Consider the following 25076-nt stretch of genomic DNA (forward strand, 5'->3'; position numbering starts at 1 on the left):
ATGTGGCAGCATGTTACCCAATGAGAGGGTCAGTGTATACAGGTGCAAAAAGACCATGTGACTACGGTGCACACACACACACACACACACACACAGACACACACACACACACACACACACACACACACACAAGATGGTCTCCACAGTCTCAGTAGAGAAAGTTGAGTTTAGCAATGCAACATGCTTTTTGTAAATTGAACATTTAATGCAAATTGAATATTACAGATAATGAGGCGTTGAATAATTTTTTTAAGGTTTTGGAATATACGCCCGGAAGTTTGCAAAATTTTAATTTGAAATTCTTGTTGAATTGAGCCCCCCACAAAAAGAAAAAAAAAATCTGGCAAAGGATATTGTTCATCCAAAAGCAGATTTTGAGTTGGTGTGAAACACTGATGTGTAGGTATGAGCATGTGCCAGAATTTAGATGTGTTTAGCCACACACAAGCACAGGAAAAGTGAAAAAGCCTGGACTACCAAATTGTCAGCAATACTAAAGACATCAACACAAAAATTTCAGCCATCCATCACAGCTGTCGGCCTGTTTCTGTGGCGACAGTGATTTATTCTAGGGCTAAAATCCATTTGGACTTTCTCTCTCTCTCTTTCTCTCCATCCCTCACTTACTCCTCACACTAAAAACCACATATAAACCCAAATACCATGCACAGCAACTCTCCCGTTGTTAATAACTGTTGATTTTTTTTTCCAGTTGCAATTATTTCGAGTTGACAAGTGTTGATTGGAGAATTATCTGTCCACTTACAGAGCTGACATGGCTCAGGGGCAGGTGTTCAAAATATCAAATATGTTTTACTCTGGTGAGTGTGGGCTTTAACAATTTTTATTTTTCTACTTTCAGAGTAATATTAACCCTGATAGTTTGGTGATAGAGCGTGCATACAAATAATCAAAAGAATCACAGTGTTTACTGACAGCCATTTAAAGCATCAATTTGGCATTTTTTATTTATTTTTTTTAGTTTTATGGGGGCATATTCATAACAAATACAAATTTAGTTTACTCTCAGTCATATAAATGGAATGAAGGGCAGGAAAAAAAAACATTAAACACCTCTTAGTATAATGCAATATTATTCAAAAGCACCAACATCACCAGCCTCAAAATGACTCTGAAGTTAAATCTAGAGCTTCCTAAAAACCATCTAAAGAATTTTTTTTTTAACTTCCTAAATGAAAGATCCATCTCACAGATGACATTTCAGACTCCAAAATATTTAGGTCAGTGTACTTAATAAACTGATATACATTTGCGAGTGCACATACATTTAGTTAGTGAGCATGCTATATTTAAATGTTCTTGTTGTCATATCATATAAATTCAAGACACTTGACCACATTACTTTAAAAAAAACAACCAAAAACTGCACCACTCTTTCAAACACTTCAAAATAAAAGAGTGCTCAGTTCCATATTTTTTTGCCTTTGTGTTGAGGAGACCACTACTTTGAAAGTTTTGATAAATTTCAATAGAAATCTTTCTCTCGTCAGTAAAACGGCAGAGACTCGTGCATAAATTAAGGGTTTCAGATAGTGGTGATCCAGATTCTAAGCTCCAGAAATCCACACAGGAAGTAGCTGGTATTCTTACAAGTGTTCGAGACTATTTTTGACATGTGTATTAGCCGGGCGGTTAGCTACTGTTGTGCTCAAGACACAAGAAGAATAAATGTAGAAACATGAATCAGATCTGACATGTGGTGTGTATGTTTCCACATACAGATTGTGTTTATGGGTGAGGATGAGGAGGAAAACAGATGCCTGCTACAATACTGGTTTCCTCCCATTCTTTATACCGCTCTCATTTAATTTCCTCTCTTTTTGTCTACTGCTTCTCTGGTATTTTTTCATATGTCAGATGATAAGTAAGGTCCTACACTGTGCAGGAAGATTTATAAGTCAACACACAGCCCCTAATATCCCCCATCTGCCAACAAACACCCAGTTTCCTAAGCCCATGTTCTTGTCCTAAGCCTTGGCCCAGGCTCTCTGCACCCTAACACTGGTGCGCGCATGTGTATGTATGTGCGTGCAGCCACGTGACTGTGTGCTCGCCGCTGTCATGTTGCCCGATGGGTATTTGTCCACTGCTAAATCATGATGATGCTACTTTTGCAGATGCATGGTCAAGGCTGTCAGCTCTTAATATGTTTGTCTGCACAACTATCTTTGATGTTGATCTGAGCTGGTATGTGTGTATCTCGAGTCGAGCAGAGCAGGGAGTGCTGGGTTGCGTGCTTAGCTCTGTTCTGGACTGTGTACATCTGGAGGTGTGACGCTAACGTAGAGACTGAGGCTGGCCAGAGAGGTCACTCGGGCTCTGTGGGAGCCACTACTTTGGGTATGCCTCGCAACAATACTTTACAGAATAAAGACGCTTCATCTGTGTTCATACTATAGATGAAGTGCCTAGTTGGACAAAACTCTTACCCTTACCCTGGGTGTTAATTGTAATACTTTTATATATATCTGCACTTCAGTTTACGATAAACTAAAAATATTTAAGGGGAAGTCATAGACTCACTGATCATTTCAAGAATTTTAAAACTTTTTGTGTCTCTAGCACACCTACTATTTCATTCCAGTCCAGCTGCAGTGCTAGTCATGTCTGAGGCCTGTGTGACTGAGGCTGTGAGTGGTTCTGCATAGTGATTGAACTCCGTCTAAGGTCTGGGCCTTGCCATGATAACGTGCCAAACTTAGCTCTGCTCCTAAAATCCTGGATTAATGCCTGCTTTAAGAGCTTAACATGGTCAGCCATTCAAACATGCACTGGATTGACTGGGCTACCCTAGTTGCCTGTTATCTCCTCTGGAGTTTTACAAGCACAGTAGTCAGCGGGGGAGAAATGTAGCAAAATCACAGCCTGTGTTTCTCCACCCTGTACACCACTGATGTGGTATGCTTACGAAAAAAAAACATTTATTCTAATTAATATTTTTTCTAATAAAGTTACTGCCTACGCTTCGTAATGTGACTTTAATTTAATGTAATTACAAACAAAAACAAAAACATATTTATCTTTCTTTCATTAATCTCATTTTGATTTAAATGCATAAAAATCTTACTTTTTTTATTATAATTTTTATTTGAGAGAATAAATTACAAGTTGTGGAAAGCGGAACTATTTTTTTTTAATCAAAATTAATTTGTCATTGTCAGAATGCAAAATTTTTAAAATGTTAAGATGATTTTTCTTTTTATTTAAGTCAACATTAACCCTATAATGCTTGATACAGTTTGTTATGAACTAAATATTCATACACTTTAAGTTCTAATTTCCTTCCTTCTCTTTATATACTAAATAGACACATTTGTTGTTGTCTTTTCACATGCTGGCTGCAGAAGGTTCAGCAATATTAGCTTAAGGTCCATTGTTTTTCCTATCCTTTTGTGTGAACAGTGCTTTATAGCACACCACAATAGAGCAATGCAAGATATTTGAGATGCACTGTTTAAATTCACTCATTTGGTTCTGAGGCTTTTGTTAGCATATGAATGCTGGCATGGCAGCTAGTGTCTTTGCTTCAGTCCTTCGATGTTACAAACTCTATTGGCTTTGTACAAAGAGTGACATCTGTCCCCTTCCTATAAGCTATCCACCTCTCTGCTGTGGTGCTGTAGAGCACCCGGGATTGGATGCTGCTTACAAACATAAAGTGTTTACTGACACAGGAAATGGCTGCATCTAAAGAAACGTCACTGCTGCTTTAGACGGCGGTTTTTTTTCTGTCTGACTGAAACAGGTGCATCCGTAAGTCTGATTTGCTTTGATGGTCAGAGTTTCTCAGACAGTGCGCAGTGTCTAATGGGGACTGTGAAAAATTGCACAGCCTCAAGAAGTTCTGAAATCACATCAAGCAGATAGAGAAGCTGATGCCTACAGGGAATTAGTTTAATTACATTAATGTCCCTGATTTATGAAATTCTGCTTGACATCCTTGTTGCCTCATTTGTTGTTGTTTCCATGTTTGCTTGCATATAGGAAGCGGGATGTAGTCACATTGGCTTGCTTTGCACAATGTCTGGAGTAAATGTGTATGGTCATTTTACTTCTTATTACAGCTTATTACTGCAGTCATGTGCGTAATCACTTTATGCTTTTCTCGCGTGTGAGTAACTTTTGCACACTCATCTATAAGCCTGACCAAAGACGGTGCTTTTTCCAGCCTCAGTGTTTTATCTACTGTGTCATCCATGTCTTCAAGAGGACATTCAAATCTCTCTTTTATCATCATGTCTTCTCACGGATAACAATAAGAGCACTGGCATCTTACTCCAAAAAACTAAACAAAACAAATTATCATGCATTGGCCTTCACATGCAAAGTTGTTATTTTAGGTACAATATTTTGTTTTTATTTTTTATGTTTAACTGACATGGCATAAAAAATCTAATTTTCTATTAGTTTGTTTTGGTTACAGTACATGATAAAAACAACACGGCGTGTGGCAGAGTGGGCACGATGGTTTTGTTGTGTTGTTTCAAATCACAAATGGAGATTCTCGCGATGATGTGAATGCACGGGGAAGACCAGAGCAATGCTATGTGCTTGATGTTGTGCTGGGTGTAAGAGTAATGATGCTGGGGTTTGGTGCTATGTTGATTCCATCTTGGCTGTTCTGCAATAATTCAGGAGAGGAGGAGGAGGAGGGGGAGGAGGAGGGGCGGGAGGTACCATTTTACTCCTCCAATCCTCCTCCGCCACCACTGGAATATAATCCTCTGTCTCCTGACCTTCAAATCATGCAGTGCTGCAGTCATTTCAATTGGCCCGGCCGCCATTAGCGTGAAATGTCCTCTAGCCACTCTGCTTCTGCACATGGAAGATTTCCTTTCTCCCAGCATGGCTTCCCTCTTCTACTTTGCTCCTTCCCTCCATCTCGTATTCTCTCCACCATGCCCCCTGAAGCCCGTCTGCGATGGAGGGTGGGAACCTCTTGCACTAAGGAAATGAGCCACCACAGGAGATGCTGGTGGTCAAAGACAGGATGAAAAACACTCACTCCATTAGGCTCTGATATGTTTGTGTTGCACCATGTTCCTTTAGAAAGAAAAAATGTTTTTTGCACATATCTTACACGTCATTTGTTTTACGGGCTTTCGTTTCACAAAACGCCCAAGTGCACGCATGACCTTTGTAAGCGAAAGCGTCTTTGTCAAGAAGCACTGGCTTGTATTTGAATTATTTGATATCTTGAACAGATATTGAGCCGAAACACAACAAAACTAAAACATATCGAAACACATGCTGTAACATAGTAGAGTCATTGTCTTATATGCGGCGCCATTTGATTCTGATCCCAGAGACAAGAAAAGGCAGCTGTAAAGTGTTACTGACCCACAGTTTGTGGTCACAGGGTTTGTTGGCACGCGCTGAGGGTATATCCCTTGGCCAAGTAAATCACATCTAGAGAGCAGCCAGTGCCCTCCTTATCATACTGAATAGAGGGGAAGAAGATATACTGACTGAGGCATAGAAATCACATGCCAAATCCCAGCATGTGTTATGTTGCTAGTAGATAGATAGATCAATTATTGAAAGAGGACATATTTGATATGATCTGAATATTAAAAATATATCAGAGGGCAAACAACATTCATGACTGTCTTCAGATCTGTGCTGAGAGATGTGTGTCAAATCTCCAGAGAGATGCTTTTATTCAGAAGGGTCAAGGGGTTCTCTGAATGCTTGATAAGACGCAAGAAGGTTTTTTTTCTTATTATTTTTCATTTATAAAAAAAATTGTGTGAAAAATGTCAGCAGTACCTTTCAAATTTATGTTTATTACCAGCATGTCTCTTAAATTACTTTCCTTCCATATTCATAACTTCAGATAAATATTCTATGACCCAGAATTCATATAACGATACAACATCATTACACAAACACACATATCCCAGCGCATATTTACCCTGTTTCCAAAAAGATGTTGTTTTCCTGGTTGTACTCTGAGTGATTTGGGCTCACCCTGTCACTCCTTATTATGTTTCTGGGCCAATGACAATCGTAAATGTGTATTTCTGTATACATGTTGCCTGACTGTGTGCCAGCTCGGGGAAACATTGACCCAGGTGGAGTGGGTGAACTGATGAGATTTGTTTACACAGATAACCACTGTGTCCCCTGGTCTTGTACAAGTCCTCTTCTGAAACCTTCCCCCGAAGTCTGCTTCTCCCCACTGGTTGTTATTACATACAGTGTTTGTATTTATGATTAATGACCCCATTGGGGTATATCCATAATGCTATGACCTCAAGGTAAAATTGAAATGCATGCACTGAATGTAGAGCATTTGTATATTATTGCCCAATATACTTAGCGGCTATTACATTTGTTGGCGCTGGTGAAAATAAAACGAAAGGCTATGAGGTTTGAAATCAACAAGGCCACTCTAAGAAATGGACTTATTGGAATTGCATTAAGTTGATTAGACTGAGAAATGAAAACTGTTTACAATGGAAGAGTGTTAAACACTCTTGTTTTTTTTCCAGCAATAGGAGTACATTGACAGTTGGTCAGCATCAATTAAATCTCCTGATCTGTATATCCTGAGAGGCCGGACTTGTTGTCTTCCAATAAAGCCAGTCTGTGGCAGCAGAATGTTTCATTTCCTCTTGGAGATTGCCCTCAGTAATGCAGAGTGCTTATCATAGTCCTGAAAAAGGACTGCAACAACATAACATTCAGATGCTTGATACCCAGATCAACCTGAATCCAGTGCACACAGCTCTTCTGAGGGCCATTTGGACCCTTTTAGTTTCACTGAACCACAAACATTTAAACGCAGCAAGCCTCTTGGCTTTTAATTGTCTGTTTGATTGATGTCTTAATAATTGTACTGTACATTCTTTAGTTAACGTGTGTATATAAAAAAACAACAATCACACTATTGCAAGGAATTTATGTTAAGGTGATTTCTTTTTCATGGCATGTGTGGTATTTTTGGTATACTATGAGTGCTCTTTCTCGCGGTTTTGTCTGTTTGTGCAGATGAAAATGAAAAATGGTGTCTGGAAGGGACAGGGTTGTGAGGGGGCCAAGCTGTCCCTGGCCATTCATTCTCTTTGGCCCCTCTGTCTAATTAATGGGCCACGTTCATACACGTTATTGCACCAGAGGGTTTGTCACTCATTAATCATGTGACCTTCTGTGGCACAGTTAATGACCTTGGAGGAGTAGATCAGCTGGAGATGGCTGAAGCTGTGGAATTAAATTGTTTCTGGAAGTGGTCATGGTCACATCAGGCACTTTAACTGCCTCCCTGCTCGGGCCTTCTCCTGTTACACCTACACTTGCGCCTCACCCGTAGGTTCTTGTAGCCTCTGCCAGAGAGTAGGACTCCAGATTAGAGCAGGCAGAGAACTGAACTACTGTTGAATTCAAATCACTCAGTTATGACTTAATTGGCCAATTTCCTGCATGGCCATTGCTTGCCACTCTGCAAATCACGCATAAAACGGTTAGCTTGCACAAGCTTTTATAAATACAATTCTTTTATCAAAGTGTTGAAAGTTCAAAAAGAAATTATTGCGTCAATGAAAGCAAAATTTAATTGAATTTTTTTTTTAAATGTTTCATTATGGGCATAACAATTACATACCTCGGGAGATTGCAACCACTTTGCAAGTTGTGGCGTAACTTGTTGATCTTGATTCGGTACAAAGAAGTTCAGTGCAGCGCCTAGAAGAGGATAAACAACATGTGTGTGTGCTAGCAGTCTGGCTATCACATGCAGCTGTAATTTAGGGCTGAAATGATTATTCGATTATTGGTGAGTAGAGACACAAAATCAAATGAACATTTTGTGATTATTCATTTAAGTCCTTAATTAACCACATACGCCATGCCAGAGCGGGAAAAAAAAAATAATAGCGCAATCAACATGGATGAGTGAGTGCAGTATTTCTAACAATTAATTGAAACATGGGAAGTATAAATTCACACACTTCAAATAAAAGCAAGTCACATTTTTAATTGAGACTTAAAATATTCAACTCAAGTGCCTTGCTTAATTTTGTTAAGCGGGAAAAGAGCCATTATGGAGAAAGCTCAGCCATCCTTAGCATCTGGATATTGGAGCTTCTGCTCTGATTCAGACTTCAGCTTTCTGTGTTAACTGCATATAACTGCAGATAAATATGGAGTTAATCAAAGTAAAGCATATAATGTATGAATGGCTGTGTTGCTGCCATAAGTAGCTCTATCTGTCTATACCTCTCTGTCTGTCTGTCTGTCTGTCTAGATAGATAGTTAGACTGATAACACATTTAATTTTATGGAACTTTTTTTAACATTTCTATTTCTACCCCTGAGAGTTCCAAAAATCTGAACTAGTACAAAGTAGGACAGTATATTTAGAATAAAATAATATCAATAACAGGATCAGGAGAGATCTAAAATAGTTCTTCCACAAGCAAGGCCATAATAGGGAACCCATGAGTTGGGAAAATTACTATACCGCCTCGTGGCTGACGCAAGTGCAGCAATTATATCTCGGTTGCTACAATATTTATAATTAACTATTTTTGAGCAAAATAATCATTTCACCATGTGTCCAGAGTTTAAATGATGATCTAGTTATGGCTGCCACCTCCTGTTCACAATCGCAGCATAAAAATGTTGGCTTTCTTCTCAGTGACATTGAAATGGAGGGATTTTGTTTATCCCCGTCTTTGTTTATTTAACATTTTGCTCAGCGGGGGAGTTTCAGATAGATTGTTTTCAAGACAGTCCCTGCAGACAGCGAGCAAACACTCTACAGCTTCATCAAACAGAACAATCTTCAACTTTCCCCTTCTGCAGTGTGCAGGGAAATGTGACTGAGAGGAACATCATAATGGAATATGATTGAAAATGATCGTCATAATTTTGCTGTCTGAGTCTGTAACAATATGCTAGCACTGGTTTTTAGAGGATTTATTTAGAACCGTGTGTAAGTGTACCCTTACACGCGCGCACACACACACACACACACTAACACGAAGCACACTGATGGATGAAAACATTTCATTTTCATGTGGCAAACATTTGCAAGTTGTGTTATTAATGGATACGGGCTTGTGTGATTGATTGTAGATATGTAGATGGATTGTTTTATTTCCTCACTAAAAAAGCTTCAGCAGACACTGGGCCACATAAAATTCAACCTGGGATACAGAAAGGAAGCTAAAACAAATCTTTGTGAGCTGTGAAGTGAGTTTAACCCCGTATGAAATGGGTTCTGAATTGAGTTCATTTCACATTTGTGACTCCTTTTTGTGCAAATGTGAACCTTTGAGGTTTGATGGTGGCACTGTTAAAGAAAAAATAAATAAATAAATACTTTTTTTTTTTAAACCAAAAATGTCACACTCAATAATGCATATTGATATTCAAAGCCTGGTTGGGACAGTCATGAACCTTTGCGGCTGTACTCATTAAAATACATGAAACCAAGCAAACACACAAGCACATACAGCATGGGGACTGTGCAGTTGTCCCCTCTCCGTCTTTTCCACCCTGCATCTCTCATTGCCGTCTTCCTTCTATCTCTACTTTCCACCATCTTTTTGCTTGTAGCAGGCTTGATTAATATTTCCACTGTTCCGTAACCATGGCAATAAGGTCACTGCATATGATACTTAATTGAATCTTCTCAGTGCTTTTGTGTGCTCCTCCAGTGTCCGGACAATAAAAATCTGCACTGATGACTTCAGGCCCCTTCTTTTTGCTCCACTCCCCTCCATCTTTCTTTTCATTTTGTGCCCCATGAATTTATTCATTTGTTTCCTTTGCTACCTCTTTCTTGTACTCCCTTTCTTTCCTGGCCTCTCTTTGACCTAGTCTTCCTCGCCCTGTCATAGTGTTTTACTCAGTTTTTTTCTCAAACGTTGTTCTTTATGCTTTGTCCTTCAGCAGGATAGTGACATTGTTGTGGTGTAGAGCTAAATTCAGCTTTTTTCTTCCTCTCTCTCTCTCATTTTTTTGTTGTTGTTCTTTCTTTTGTTTACACCCACATGCTGGAACAATACTTGATGAATTCGTGCTTTTTAGTGCCGGAATAATGCACAGTCCTCTTTCCTTGGCCTTTTTGCCCCACTCTTATCTTCTTTCATTGTATATTGCTTTCTCTTTTTTCCCCGTGCGTCATTTGCATTCTCAAATCAGTCTCAGGCACAATCATTAAATTGATTTCAAATGACACTGATGGCTGAAGTGGGGAAACAAAAAGCCTGGCAGTCAGGGAACCACTGGGACACAAAGTGAGCCACTGACACAGGCAGCTCTCTGAGCAGGTGTTCTGATTAATGCCTAACAAATTGGGGTCCTCTAAGATCTGGACATAAGTGGGAGACACATTTCCTCTTCACACAACACATGGACCAACACATAAACACATGCTGACTGAGTCTTTGTTCATGCAAGTATGGAGGCTAATCCATGACAAGAGGGGATACAGGTTCGCAGGGAGAAAACACTGGAGTGGATAAAGAGTGGAGCGGTGAAGAGGAGGTGGTGCTCTGTGTGGGGAGCTGGCCTTTCAAAACACCACCACGGACACAGAAACACACTTTATCGATGTTAGATTGTCCCGAATTCGCTGCGGTAGAATTTAATTCTTTTTGCACTTTATTATTCAGTTTTTTACACAGCTCAATCTGGGACAAGAAGAATCATCCTTTAGTTTTATGTTGCAGAGTGAAATAAATATTATGCCACTGCTAACTTGAATATTACAAACAAATGAGTCATAATATATATATTTTTTAAAAATCTGCGATCAGTAATATATTCAGGGACAAAAAAGTTGGTTTTGCAGCTGTGCTTCACAGGTCATTTTCCTGAAAGGTTTTTTTTTGTGAGTGTTATTGGATAGGAAGAAGGTTTTTTTTTTTCTTTAAATAAATGTATAAAAGTGATCTTGAGGTAATAATTGCACTCAAATAAAACAGGAAAAGACACAGTGGGAGAGAGGACGAGAAAGAATGTGCACATCATATTGGACACATGCACCATAAAACAACCATTAACAGTTACCTACAATCTGAAGAGACAGGCTATCAATAATGTCACTCTGAAAATTGGACAGGTTTGTTGCTGTGTTTAAATCACTAGAAACTCCACATAGCAGACGAGCACGCAGGTATAAGAAAGGCATCATGGCTTGATGTTAATGGGTTTGGTGGGAGCAGTGGGACACCAGGGGCACAAGAAGACATTCCTCTCTTCTCAATGAGCTACCAGCCATCTGCGTGGTTGGTAGCTCAGTCAGCAAAGACAGTATCGACAATGACTAAACTCAGTTTATCCAGTAACGCTGTCATTTACAGTCTGCTTTGATAAAGATGTGTTTTCATCTCCAAACTCTCCAAAAATTAATCAGATTTACTGTATGCTGTATGCCAAATAAGCTCAGAATGCACAGTGTGAGCATGCTAACAAACAGCAGCGTAATCTCTGTAAAACTCTTAAAAAAATCTTCCATTAAATTTTCTTTTATCCCAACCCAATTTAAGTGTTCAATCTCCAAACTCAACTCAACCTAACACAATCCTTTTAAGCACACGCAAAGTGAATGCTGTCACTTTCAAAGATATGCAAACACGTATGCAAACACTCGCGGGCAACTGCCCCCTTCCTCCCTAATGGGGCATTTGTGTACAATCAAACTTTGTGTTGCATATGAATGGCCCTATTAATGAATGGGACATGCACACAGTGTCTGCCAGCTTTGAAAGCTGAGAGCAGAACACGCTTTCTTTCTGCTTCCGTGTTTAATCTGGAAGCACGTGGAGGCTATAGTATGCCCATCTGCTCCTCTCACACGCCCCTCGGCCGCCCCAGTTCTGCCATGTGCTGGCGTAACAGGCGAGCGTTATAGCAACAAGTGTCTCCACATTACCACGCTTGCCAGCTCCCCTCACTTGGCAGCGAGCCTGCTAAGCTGCCCGCCCCCTTATGAGAAAAAGACTTTATTGTGCCAGGGGAGAGAGCTTAGGGGGCAGAGTGGGGAGAGGTGGGGGATTTGATTTACATACTCCAGCTTATGTGACGCTCATCTGATTTTAAACAGCTCCAGAGCAATTAAGGGTCATTAGTCCTATTGTTTTTTGGGGTTTTTTTTGTTGTGATCCATGTAGCACTGACGGCATCTGAGGCGAAGGCCCCCCTGTGGAGGCTGCCTGTGGGAATGCCAGCGTTATACAAGGTCTGTCTTCCATCGTTCCTCCCCGTTCGTGTCTGCTTTTCTGCCACCAGCACAGCGTTCCTGTGTGTGCAAACAAACATCTGCACCAGCCTGGTGCTGCGTGGAAAGCCACTTTGGCAAAGATCCAGCTCTGGAGTACGCAGCTGCCAATGGTGGGAACTCTGGGGGGCACAGGCTGCTTATCCTAATTGTTCTGATCATGATGACAATTTCTTTCATATGACATAATCAAAATAAATTTACAGAATTCATTTTTTTTTCCATGTGTTTTTTTCTCCACTAGAAAAAAAAGCACACAGAAGCACATTGTAAATGGGAACGTCTCTATTTGAATTTTTGCATGTTTTGGTTTTTCGAGCTACTTGCAGCATGTCGGGTAGCGTACTACTAATCAATTGGACGCAAATATAAGATTTAAATGCAAATATCTACACAATTTAACACAAATAATGATTTTGTTTCTCTACGTAGACGTAGCAATCATGTCTATTGTGATTGCTCTCTTTATGCTGACTATACGCTACCCTGACAAGCGTGTGAGAACGAATACTGTGAAATAATTCAAACTGTGTTCCTGAATATAATAGCGTTCCAAAGTGTGGCTATAATGAAGCAGGTATTTTAAATAAGATATAGTGCAGAAAATAACATTGCCTCAAGGTCAGTCGTGCAACTGTAATGAAGGCTGGGATGTATTCTTCAATATGTTTATGTCTCACCTAGCAGGCAGTGCTGTGTTAAGCACCCCCGCTACCGTGAAAAAAGGCATCAAAGGCAGCAAAAACATGTATGGTATGGAATGTGAATGTTCACATGTCCATTCGTGGGGCTGTACGACCCTCCTCAGTTGGTATAGAAAAACACTTACTGCTAATGTAAATAGCAAGGCAGCATAAATCAGAAGACACGTGCAGCCCGGGAGAATATCGTGTAATAGTTATTGCGAAATGAAGTGGCATTGGGATCAATATCCCACTATATCTCACTCTGGCGTAATGGCGCAGAGGGAAGCTGGAGGCCAAGGGAGTCTGGTCCCTCCACCCCACCATGGGCCCATAAATCTGACTGACCTGCAGCCTGCTTATTAAAGTACATACACAATCAGCAGCCGGCATCCAAAAATACATGCTTACTTACTGACCTGGAGTCAGGGGGAATGGATGCCTTTACCTTGTCTAAGGGCAAGGGTTAAAGTCTGATTGGCATCATCACTATACTATACATAGAAGAGGGCAAGTGTTAGTTCACTGTTGATAATGTCTAATAACATTTAAACATTTCAAGTAAACTTTCAATGCCTCGACCGCAGGGAATTGTTTAGATTAGTTTATGACCGTTGTAAATTCAGCGTGTCGTGTGTAACTTTTAATATTACGTTTATTTATAAATTAATCTGTTTTTATTCGTGGTATCTTAAGGCAAAAACTTTTCTGCTGCCACAGAGTGTAGAGCAATTATGCTTTCTAAGCTCTGGCTTGTTCACCAAAATTAAACTATGGTGTACTGTTCACTGAGGAATCTGCTGTGCTGTCAGTAATTATTTCATAATAAATGAAAGGAGAAAGAAAATTGTTTTCAAGGTTGCGTTTCCAAGGTTGAGATTTCCCTGCTTGAAAACTGTCTTTTCAACCTCAAGCTTGAATTTCATGGCCACACAGACACAACTAGTAGGGTTTGCTTTTGGCACAGTGCTCGGGACGAAGGGCGCGTGTCATTCTCACAATTACACAACACAAACACAAAGGGAAAGACGTATAAAAGCATAATGAAGATGCAATTTCTCTGATACCAGTGGAGAAAAGGCTTTATTCGAAGCTGTTTGCATTTGATTGCGCAGTGTTTTGTGGGTCCAATCGAGTACAGTATACACTATAGCATGCAGAGATGAAATTATTTTCTCTGCTCAGAATTGCTAATTACGAATGGTCTGAATAGGAGACCTACATTTTGGATGAGCAAGGAACAATGAGCTGGAGTGTGTTTGCGGTTTGGATGTTAAAAGAAGGCAATGGGTGTATAAAAAGAAGAGTAGTTTTTTGTTTTCTCTTCTCTGAGACTTCGTCTTTTCTGAGAAAGAGAAAGTCTTTTAGATGGCTTTTTCTGTATTTTATGCAACACATGTTTGCATAGTGTCCTTTTATTATCCCTCAGGTTGTAATATAATTTCTTAACAAACAGTACAGAGCCTGCAGACAAAAATGAGTGCAACAGGACAATGTAATGATAATGGCTGTCTGTGATTTCCCAGATTATTCTGTTTTTTTCCACTCGCATATAAGTTGCAAGCTTAGTACAGCCTTGGGCAGATAATATTGCCCACTAAGAAGGTTGCTGGCAAATGCTTATTGATAGTAATTGTAATAAACTAATGAGAACAGTGAACTGTGTGGTTAACGTTTGATCCTTTACAGATATCTGTTTGATTGGTACACAACTGAAGACTGTGAACAATGATGCACCTCTCTTCTGTTTTGCAGGACTGTGAAGGAAGCTTCTCTCTGCTGCACAGTTGGTAAGTGTTTCCTTCTAAACTTGTCTTTCTTTCATTGTAGTTTCAGAGCATGTATGAGACTTTAGAGGGAGTACTTTCTTTGAGAAAAGTTTGAATTTTTGTTATATGAAATCTCAGAGTAACCCCTTTAAAACTTGAGTGAAAAAAGTATCAGATAAAGCTTTATGTGTTTAAACAATAGGAGATGGTATGCAGACAGTCTTATTGACACACCCTTATAGGTACATCTTTAATTAATTCCAACATGTAATGGGTTCTTTTGTTATTGTAAATGATGTTACTTGCGTAAACTCTACTGTGCTCATAATAAATAATATTGTATGCAAAAGATTGATGAAACTACACATTTTGCAACCAATCCAATAAAAAGACATACAACTGATAAAAAAGGAGAGAAAGAAAAGAAAAACTGAACAAATATGTGGCACATTTAGAAAGTTCAGACTCTTGTAAACTCAGACTTCATAAACTTGTCAGGCCTTATTTGACTCGTTAGGACTTGTAGGGCAGGTGAAGAGCTGTCCTTAGGAATTGTCAGCTGATGACAGTACAGAGCTTGATCAATTCTCTGACTCTTTAGACCTTGTGGTAACAGTCAACAACTATGAGCTCCTCTAAGCAACTGACTGAGGATCTGAAAATGAAGTTATTTGATGTCTACAAAGCAGAGGAAGGCTATAAAAAGATATCAAAGCGCTTCCACCTTGCAATTTCCACTGTCCGAAATGTCATTAAGAAATTGCCGGAACCGTGGAAGTAAGAAGATCTTTAAGACCGAGAAAACTTTCAGATAAAACTGCGTTCCTGCTGGGCAGAAAGGGAAAGCAAAAACTTTGTATGATTGCAGAGGAACTGCTAAAAGGTGTAGCTCCTGACTCGGGAGTAGTGATATGCAATTGCGCTATGAAGCAATGATACACAAATAGGGTCTACTAAATCTTAGCAGCAACCTGTTCAAAAAAGGTATAATTTGAAATATGAAAAGCATCATGTGAATTAGCCAGAGTCATTTTAGAAATAAGTGCTGGACAAAAGGCCTTAAAACTTAGCTTTTTAATGACAATTACCAAAGGTGAGTTTGAAGAAAGGAAATACTAAGCTTAATACTAAGATAATACAAAAACATGGAGCTTTTGGATAAAAATATCATGCAGTTAGTCAAGAAACTGAAACTAACTCGGTGATCTAAAGTGTACCTCAAAATTCACCGTGAACTACTTAAAAATTATAAGCAGAGCCTTTTGGACTGGCCCTGACAGTACCATGACATGAGTATCATTAAAAATCTGTGGATAGATCTTGAACATGCTGTGTGTGCCAGACAGTCTAAAAAATATGTCAGAGGTTGAACTGAACTGCAAGGAAGAGTGTTGAAAATTTCTAATTTTAGAATTGGAAGGTTCCTAGCTTGGCTCAAAAAATTGTTTGAATACTGCAGGCTTTCCATGTCCTTTTTTTCACTCCAAAAGTCAGTTTGACTAAAGTTTTGCATAAAATTACCAACAGGTAAACTATATACATTCACCAGCTTCTTCATTAGGTACACCAGTTCAGTTGGTTGTTGATGCAAATATCTTATCAGTCAGTTAAATGGGAGAAACGTATGTATGTATACGTGGATGCATACATGGTCAAGATGACTGGCAGAAGTTTAACCAAGTGTCAGAAAGGAAAAAATATGATCCAAGTTACTTTAGACATGGCACACTTGTTGGTGTTAGTGAGATTGATCTGAGAAACTGTTGACTGTTGACTCTATGTTAGAAACTGTTGATACACTGGGATTTTCCCACAAAACCATATGTAGGGTTTAGAGGAAATGGTCTGAAAAAGAGAAAATATGCAGTGAGTGGCAGTTCTCTGGGAAAAAATGCAAGAGGTTGATGCCAGAGGTTTGGGGCGAATAGCAAGACTGCTTTGAGGGGATAGGTAAGCAATAGTAGCCCAAATATCAACTCGTTACAACCAAGATACGCAGAAGATGCATCTCTGAACACACAACACGTCAAACCTTACACCACGAGCTACTGCAGTAGAAAGAAAAGAACTAAGAACAGAAAAGTGAGGCTACGTTTCACACGCCCTCACCAAAATCGGTCTGACGAGTCTCGATTTCTGTTGTAGTCAGATGATAGGGTCATAATTTGGTACAAACGGCATGAAAGCTTGGATCCATAATTTCTTGTATAAGTGGTTCTGGCTGGTGGTAGTGGTGTAATGCTGTGATATTTTCTTGGCACAATTTGGGCATCGTTTAAACACCACTGTCTACCTGAGTGTCCGTCCCTTTATGACCACCGTCTACCCATCTTCTGATCGCTGCTTCTAGCAGGAAAACTCAAATCATCTCTCGGGTTTCTTGAACATGTCAATGAGATGACAATACTTGCTCCATTAGAACACCTTTGGGTTGCAGTGGAAAGGAGAATCACATCACTGATGTGCAGATGACAAATGTGCAGCAACTGTGTGATGCCGTCATGTCAATATGGACCAAAATCTCTGAGGCATGTTTCCATTACCTTGTTGAATCAAAGAGAGCTCTGAAGGAAAACGGGTACTATTACAGTGTTACTAATGAAGTGATCGGTGAGTGTAACTGTCTATATTTTTCCAAGTTTTGAAAAGAGACAAAGAAGCAATGAATGTAACAGAAAACACAGGTAATGTATAGCCAATATGATGTGCAGCTATCTAAGTCTAAAAAAAGCCATTGTCCTCACAAATCCTTGATACATATTTCTAACTTTAAATAACTCATTTCAGAACTGGACTGATGTTAAGGCAAGCTGATAATTATATTAAAACAACTTGTTGCTATGAGATTATATTATAGGGTTGTAATGTAAGTGGTGATTTAAACAGTTGCTTCTAATTCAACACGAGTAAAATTGTACTTAGTGTAATTCAATAATGTGCTCAAGTGTAATTTTATAGCTGGGAAAAAGACTTACTGTATTAACATGATCATTTGTTTTGTTGCACATGCATCATATAGATTGGTTCTTTATACACGTGAATGAACAAGCATTACAGGGTTATTTGATCAGCATCTTCAAGTTTGCATGCAGTTCTTTAATAAACTTGACCTATTAATAGCACACACACAAACACACACACAGTACACCTCTCTTGAACTCTGAGTTCTATCACTGCCCTGAACTTGAACCTAGAAGGTTTACTGTAGCACATCATTGGTCTGAAGGATGGTCTGATTGTATAGAACAGGGAAGGGGCTAATTTGCAAGTGTGACATCATGAAAAAGGTTGAGGAAATGACTGGAGCCAGATCGAACTCCACTACAAGTCTGTACCACAGGTTAGCAAGAGCCGATGTGTGTGAATAACATGTAAATGAGCAGCACGGACTGACCTTTGTCCTGTGTGTGTGAGGATCTGTGACCAGTGGCTGACCCGTAATCCTCTCCTAAATGATTTGACAATAGAGAGGTGTATTGATCTGGCGAGTCTTCAGGCAAGAGGGTCAAGAGCCTGACAGACAGTCTAAGTCTTCTTGTAGGCAGAGAGGCGCTCCTTTTCTTTTCTACAGACTGTAGACATGTGCTGGGTCATGTGTGGATCAGTCTTCTCTTTCAGTTCCCAGGACAGACAGGCTTCGCACAGCACGTCGGATCCTACGTCACTTGCTTTACTATCTTAATTAGGATAACAAAGAGGCTATGTGTAAAAACAGAAAAAATAACACATTTGGGGGTCATATGACAAGCTCAGGAAATAGTTTCTTTTTTTTCCCTTTGAGACAGCACAAACTGTTTAAAGTAAAGCTTTATGCCTGAGAGCTTTGGTTACCTACACTATCAAATACCCCCCCTTTCAACAAAATAACACATGCCTGCAAACTCCCCCTCGGAGCCCCTGGATTTCCCCACTGTGCCTGGGCGGTTGCTGTCTTCTGGGTTCACCCAGAAAGGATTGGCCAGCTCCCACATCTGCACAGACACAAGAACAGAGAAAACAAAAGGAAATTCTCCTGCTGACCACAAGTCCCACCATCTTGCATAATCAAACCATCCCTCTCTCTCTCTCTCTCTCTCTCTCTCGCTCTCACTCGGATTCTTTCAGAGTGACTGGTTTTAGAGCAACATCTGGAAGGAGCAGCAGTTTTCTTTCCCTGTATTTTTTTGGGGAGATTTAGGCCCCCGATAATCCGTCTCCCTGCTCATTAAAGGAGCTGAATAAACACTGGCCTCTTCCAGTTGTTCCTATGAATTTCCTCACCAGGCGTCAGGAGACCCAAGCAGGGGCTACTGGATCAAAGCAGCCGGCAGCCCCATGTGTGTAGAGAGTGAGAGTGCGTTCCGGGTTGGGCCCATTACCTTTCTCCCTTGGAGCCTTAAAGGCTCCTAGGTCACTGCCTGTCAGCTCTTTGGCCCAAGCTCAGCAGAGGAGGAGGAGGAGGAGAAAACAGGAAAAGACAAGAAAAAAATGAGAGTCAACCAGAAGAGATCATTGTTTATGTGTGTATATATAGATAGGGTCAACACACAACAATATTTTTTTGTTGTCTCGGGTAAGCGGGTAAGCTTTTGGTTTCTGTTTTAATCTTTGCCTAACGGGGTTGTGCACTTGCAGTGGTAGTGAGACATATAGTCATTACAAGCGCCTATGCAAAGCTTTAGTCGCAGGTTTTCCAGCAATATGAAAAGAGCAAGCACATTTTGAGAGTTTATGTGCATGCCACTCTAATGCAGTGACCCCTGCGTGACATTAATTTTCTAATTCCCTGCACTTCCTGGCAATCAACTTAGAGGGGCAGTGGTTCGCTAAAAAAGTTTGTAGTGGAAGCAATTAAAGACCGAAATCTGAAAAAAGTAGCAGGAACAAACAGCAGCAGCAAAATCAACGCAAGAAAAAGGATGATGCTATAATTGTTGCTCAGAAAGATGATAAAAAAATGTATCAGATTGTACTGGTTGCTCACCAAATAAAAAAACAAAACAAAAAAACACCAATTTTAAATGGTTAGTGTAATTAACTTGCTAGGCTACTAGCTACATGATGGTTACAGCTGCGCCTGGAAATTGCCAGTGTTTGTGTTTGTATATGTGCACTGTGTGTGTATGTGTGTGTCTGTGTGTACACAAATGGCCCTGTGGTCGTCATCAGGCTCCCATCAGCCCCTCCATTAGTTACTGAGCTGTGGGTCCGTGCTGGAGCCTACCTGCCCTGAATACAGATTAGGGTAAGGGTGTATGGACAGCAAGCACAATGAAGACAAACACACATGCACGCACATGCTCACACAAAAGATTGCATTAGCGTATTATCTACTTTGACATACAGTGGCATATTTTGACACACACACACATTACAATCAAAGTCACTACATTTCACACACCTAAAGACTGAGCTTTTGGATCATATCCACGGAGTAGTAAAAGCATTAAAACATTTCAGTATTTTTTTTCCTTTGGCTGATAAAAGCATGATTTATATACTGGACACTGAAACACCAGCTCCTGCAGAGTACACTTCATCTGGTTCAGGCACATCATAGCTTACACATTTTAAAATAACGGCACACACAGCAGAGTACACACACTGTCAGCCTAGCACAAAGGCAAATACGCTTGCATACGTCTCCTTCTCGAGTCGCAGACACACGTGCTCATGACAAAAAGTCTGCAGTCAATCATTACAGCTGGCCAACCAAACACACAGCCGCCATGCTTAGTGATAATGTTTTCACATCTGCCACCGCTATCATAGAGACAATGACAGCCTGAAAAGATTTGGTCCCTTTACATTTATTTCAAATGAATTAATTTTGCTTTTATTGGTTTGTTCTGTGGTTAATATTTTTGTGTGATAAAATGTTAAAAACAATGATAATTAAAAAAAAATCCTTTCGCCTGTGAGGTTTGGACAGAGAAAGACGTGATGGTTTAGACAAATCAGGAATGATGCTTGTGTTTTCAAAGAGAAAAATAAGAAGTGAGTTGTGCAGGTTGAGGTCACGGCTGAAGACCAGGCCAGAGCTTTGGAGTTAACGCAGGAGCTGTAGGGCATAAAGGTTGAGGGTAGGGGAGCGGGTGTGTGATGGCTTCTGTGTGTCTCTCTGGCAGGGCAATGGGACTCTTGGGAGACCTGGGTCATGAGGCCTCCCTCCAGACCCCGCCCCATGCCCCCACCCCACCGCATTACTGTGCCATTTAAAGCCACCCAGCATCTATTTCCTCCAATAAAAACTAATAACCTTTTCTGTCGGAAATCACGGCAGCTCTTGAGTGCTGGAGCAGAGGCCTGACTGGATGGCCTGTAATTGCGGTCCAGTAGTCTCCCTTTAGTTTATTTTTTGCAGTGTTTTGGATTTTATTTTTTTTTCCCCCCAGTCCTTTTGGTCCTCTGCGCTTTGCGGCTGATTGCCTGCGCAGCTCACCCCACACTCAGTAATCAGACAGGAGCTGGAGAGGGGGCAAAACAGCAACTCAAGGACCTTTTATAATTGGGAGGGATTTGGAGGGCAGTTGGACTTTACATTTGGTGTCAGAATAGGTTGTGATGGTGACTGTGCCAGATGAATAACAGAGGTGCCAAAGCCCCCACCGCAGTCAAGTGGTTCATTGTGAGGCGACTATGAATAGTCTGCATGTATATCTGTTCTGTTACTGTCCATTTGTCATCGGGAGTGTGGAATATTTTTGCAATTCACCTTCTCCGTCCACCATATTTTAAAAATAGAGTTTCACACACATTTTCATAAGGGCTTGGATAAATATTGTTGCTGTGTTATTAGCTGTACCATATAGAATATTTATCATTCAAGTTTGTTTTTGTCTGTCTTTTTCATTTAAAAATTAATGGACTAAAATGTTCTTTGTCAACTGGAATAAACATTAAAAGTCTCTATTTTTTAGTGTAAAATATGGCATTTAAAATATTTTTCTTTCTAAATTACGATGACACTGAATGAAGGAATGTAGAAATATCTCAAAGCATTAATTAATCTCTAAGAACATGTTTCAAGTGTAGAGTTTATGCAGTTTATCTAAAAACTGACAGATATGTTTTATTTCTTTTTTTTTTTCTTTGCTGTAGACACAGCTGTAGACTATCAAACACAAAGTTACTCTCCTGTTGGGTCACTTGTATGCACGTGGGTATTTGATACAATATTTTAGTGCAAATGTTAGGTAAATCTAGGCCAGTACTACTAACAAGAAGTTAGAGGTCTTGGGGTTTTGGGAGGTAAAGAAACACTACATCTGGGACTGGTAAAAACTCAAAGGGTCTAAAGTACTGATCAGTTTTGTAATTACATTAGGAGAAGTGTATGCTTGGGCAAGCTGCTGGTTACTAATTTAAGACAGCCATAAACACCCTCAGGTTTACAGTTCTTCCTGTGGGTCTCTTCATGCACTCCACTGACAAAAAACAGCATGATATCTCTGCTACAAGGAGCCACTCCCCTTCAGGACACAGAGTCCAAACCTTAGGCTTGCTCTCTCACAGTACAAACAAATATCTCTTGTCCAAACAAAACTAGCATACTTTTTGTATGGCCTTGAATGTGCACGTCTTCTCATTTAAAAAGCAATACTGCTGTTCATTTGTTTTACGATGTTTATTCTTCAAGGTATTTCTGAGAATTATAAAGTTACAAAACAGTGTTATACTTTGATCTCTTAAAGGCAAATAAGTAGAAATGGTGCATTCACCCTGCATATCAGCAGTTTATTATAAGTGAATGTGCCATCTGGAAACATTTGTTATGTTACAAAGCTAATGAAATAGTGTTGCACAACGATAAAAAATAAAGCAAACTATCGAAAGATCACTAAATATATGTGAACTGCATTTTTATGTGGTTCTTTATTTTATCTGGACCACATGAGCCATAATAACTACCTGGAGTATTTTTAAAGGTAAAACATTTTTAAAATATTTTATTTATTTATTTAAACAAATGAATGCCTGCTCTTATAATTTTTTTTCCTTTCTTGTAATAAGGCAAGAGGTGCTTGGGGTGGATGGTGAGCACTTGTGGTTGAAGAATTGTGAAATTTTATTACTTCTCAAGTTATTTCTGTAGCAAAGGAGGTTTTTTTTTAAGAATGATTCCTTTATCAAAAGTACCAATAAAATACTATAAACCCCTAACTACATAAAACTGTATTATTGGCAAATTATAAATAAAGTATCAAAAGTTAAAATAATTATTCTACAGAAAACTGTTGCCCATCAGTTTTAAATAGATTACTATTACTGTTGAAGATGTTTAAACAATCACCGTTGACTTACAAGGCTTGAGCAGTGGGTAGCGTGGTTATTTTATATGTTAATATAATACAGAAGGATTAAAAAAGTGTTAATTCTGTTTCCAGAGACAATAGTCAGCTGCAACCGCAAGATGAGAGTAATGTAAAAGATGGATGTAAACAGGCATGAGAGAACACTGTTTCCGATTTATTTTGGCATGTTTTCATTCTATTTTTATATTTCACTGAACAAGCACTGCTTGCCTTGCTTGCCCTGATTGTGGGCGTACAAGATGGATGACTCTCCCACCAGAATATCAGTCCCATCAGACTGAATATCAGACAGCAAAAGCACTTTGCCTTGAATTAGAAAAAAATGTCATGCAAATGCATTTGTAGTGCCTCAGTTTACTGTCGACTTTTTCCGTACTGAACCAGAATATTGCTGTATCTCAAAACATATACTTCCCCAGATAACGCCTTTTAATGGAACTTTCTGACTATCATTATCGCTTGTTGTGCGGCTCAGCTAATCCAAGATTATTTCAAGTACTGAGGTAGCCTGTTTGTATCGCTAATTAGATAATATCTGTGTCTGTGTACTGTACCTTTACAGTTTATGGATGCAGTGTCATAAACAAACGTACTCACATTTCACCCTCAGTGGTCTCCATCTTGGCGTTGTAGCTGAAAGGGAGTGATCTCATATTTTCAGCAAGAGGGACACACCCATGAGAGGTTGTCAGAACTGATGGCAGTGCCAAAGCTAGCCAGCAGCAGCAATAGCTCTCGGGCACTTTAGGTTTCTTACTTTATTTGATGATTCTGATTGTCCTCTTCTCTTCAAAAGACTACATCAAATGTAAGGCCGGAGCCTGACCAAGCTTAAAGTAGTCATAAAATACAGCATTTAAAAATCACTGTCAAATGTTGCTGATTGTTATTTCCAGTAACTTCTTGGCGTGTTTCATTTAAGACAATACTAGTCTATCAAAATTGAAGAACTATACAAGTAAAAAGTCTATCAAGTGTTTGCAGTGTACTAGCAAAAGTATCCCAGCCTTCCCTAAAATAACCTAATTTTCCTTAACTATGTTTGAAAAATGTAATTCTGCAGTTCTGCAAATTTCCTTATTGTGCTTCTCATCCTGAGTTACCTCTGATGGTATTTTTGGTCATTAATGTACATCTGGATAATAACTATATGCTTTTAATAACAAAAGGCAAAATTAAAATAAAGAATGAAAAAATGATTAGGGACTGTCAACATGAAGATGACTATCAGGTACAATGTTCTTGTCAATACTGGAATTTGGATGTGAAAGCTTATGCTGTCCTTTGTGTACTGTGTAATCTATGTCCAGTGGTGACAGACGGGCAGATTAGGCGAAATGGGACAAATTTGTTGTTCTTATGACTTGTAAGGCAATAAGCATGGCTAGAAACTTCAGTTGCTGAGTGTTACAATGTGTGCGTACCATATGTTTACCTGTGAGCTATATAACCAATGTAAATGCGATTGCATTCTTTTCCATTTTGAGCACATAAATCCTAATACTACATATTTGTCAATTTCAGTGATTTTGTTTATTACTATTATTATTATTTTAAATTGTTCCTCTATTAGATTGTTCAACCTCCACTGACTGGCAAGCTTTTAGTCTGTTCTGGTTTGGTTTGGCTTTGCTTTGCCATCCCACAAAATATTAATGAAGGTATTGTGAATATTAGCCTACCACACAAAGCATAAGATCTAGAAAGCAGTGGAAAGTCATCCCAATATGCTCTCTAGCCCATCTCAGTAGGGATTGTAAAATAATCTTTGCTGCCTTAACTCAAATTAAAAGTCTCTGCTTTTGAAATAAAAAGAAATAGGTGGAATTTACCCACAAATAACAAGGCAGCTGCACATGCAAAATGACTGTGCAAACATAGGCTATTCACTTCTGAGCATGGTTTAAGTTTGCAGTGTTGTAATGAAGTCTTTCTTGATTTTAGATGATCATACAGTGCTTGCAATTACATACTATATGCCAGAGGCTTGGGGTTAAGTGTTGGAGCGTGACTGTTACACCAAAAATATCCCAGTGTGTCCAAAGGCCTGTCATTTTACCTTGTGAATCAGAGGCAGCGT

At 39.5% G+C, this 25076-nt stretch overlaps 1 protein-coding gene across 5 annotated transcripts in view; it reads left to right on the plus strand.

Moving 5' to 3' along the window:
- The window catches only part of zfhx3 (zinc finger homeobox 3), a 284113-nt gene that overhangs the window by 78508 nt on the left and 180529 nt on the right, over nucleotides 1-25076 (plus strand). For all 5 annotated transcript variants that reach the window (XM_014335913.2, XM_042220537.1, XM_042220538.1 and 2 more), the window contains one exon: nucleotides 14689-14723. The gene's annotated coding sequence lies outside the window, so the exon portion shown is untranslated. The remainder of the gene's footprint in view (nucleotides 1-14688; nucleotides 14724-25076) is intronic.

This window comes from Haplochromis burtoni, unplaced genomic scaffold (genome assembly GCF_018398535.1).
Source record: "Haplochromis burtoni strain Fernald_Lab_line unplaced genomic scaffold, NCSU_Asbu1 Contig_50, whole genome shotgun sequence".
In the NCBI taxonomy this organism is placed as follows: Eukaryota; Metazoa; Chordata; class Actinopteri; order Cichliformes; family Cichlidae; genus Haplochromis; species Haplochromis burtoni.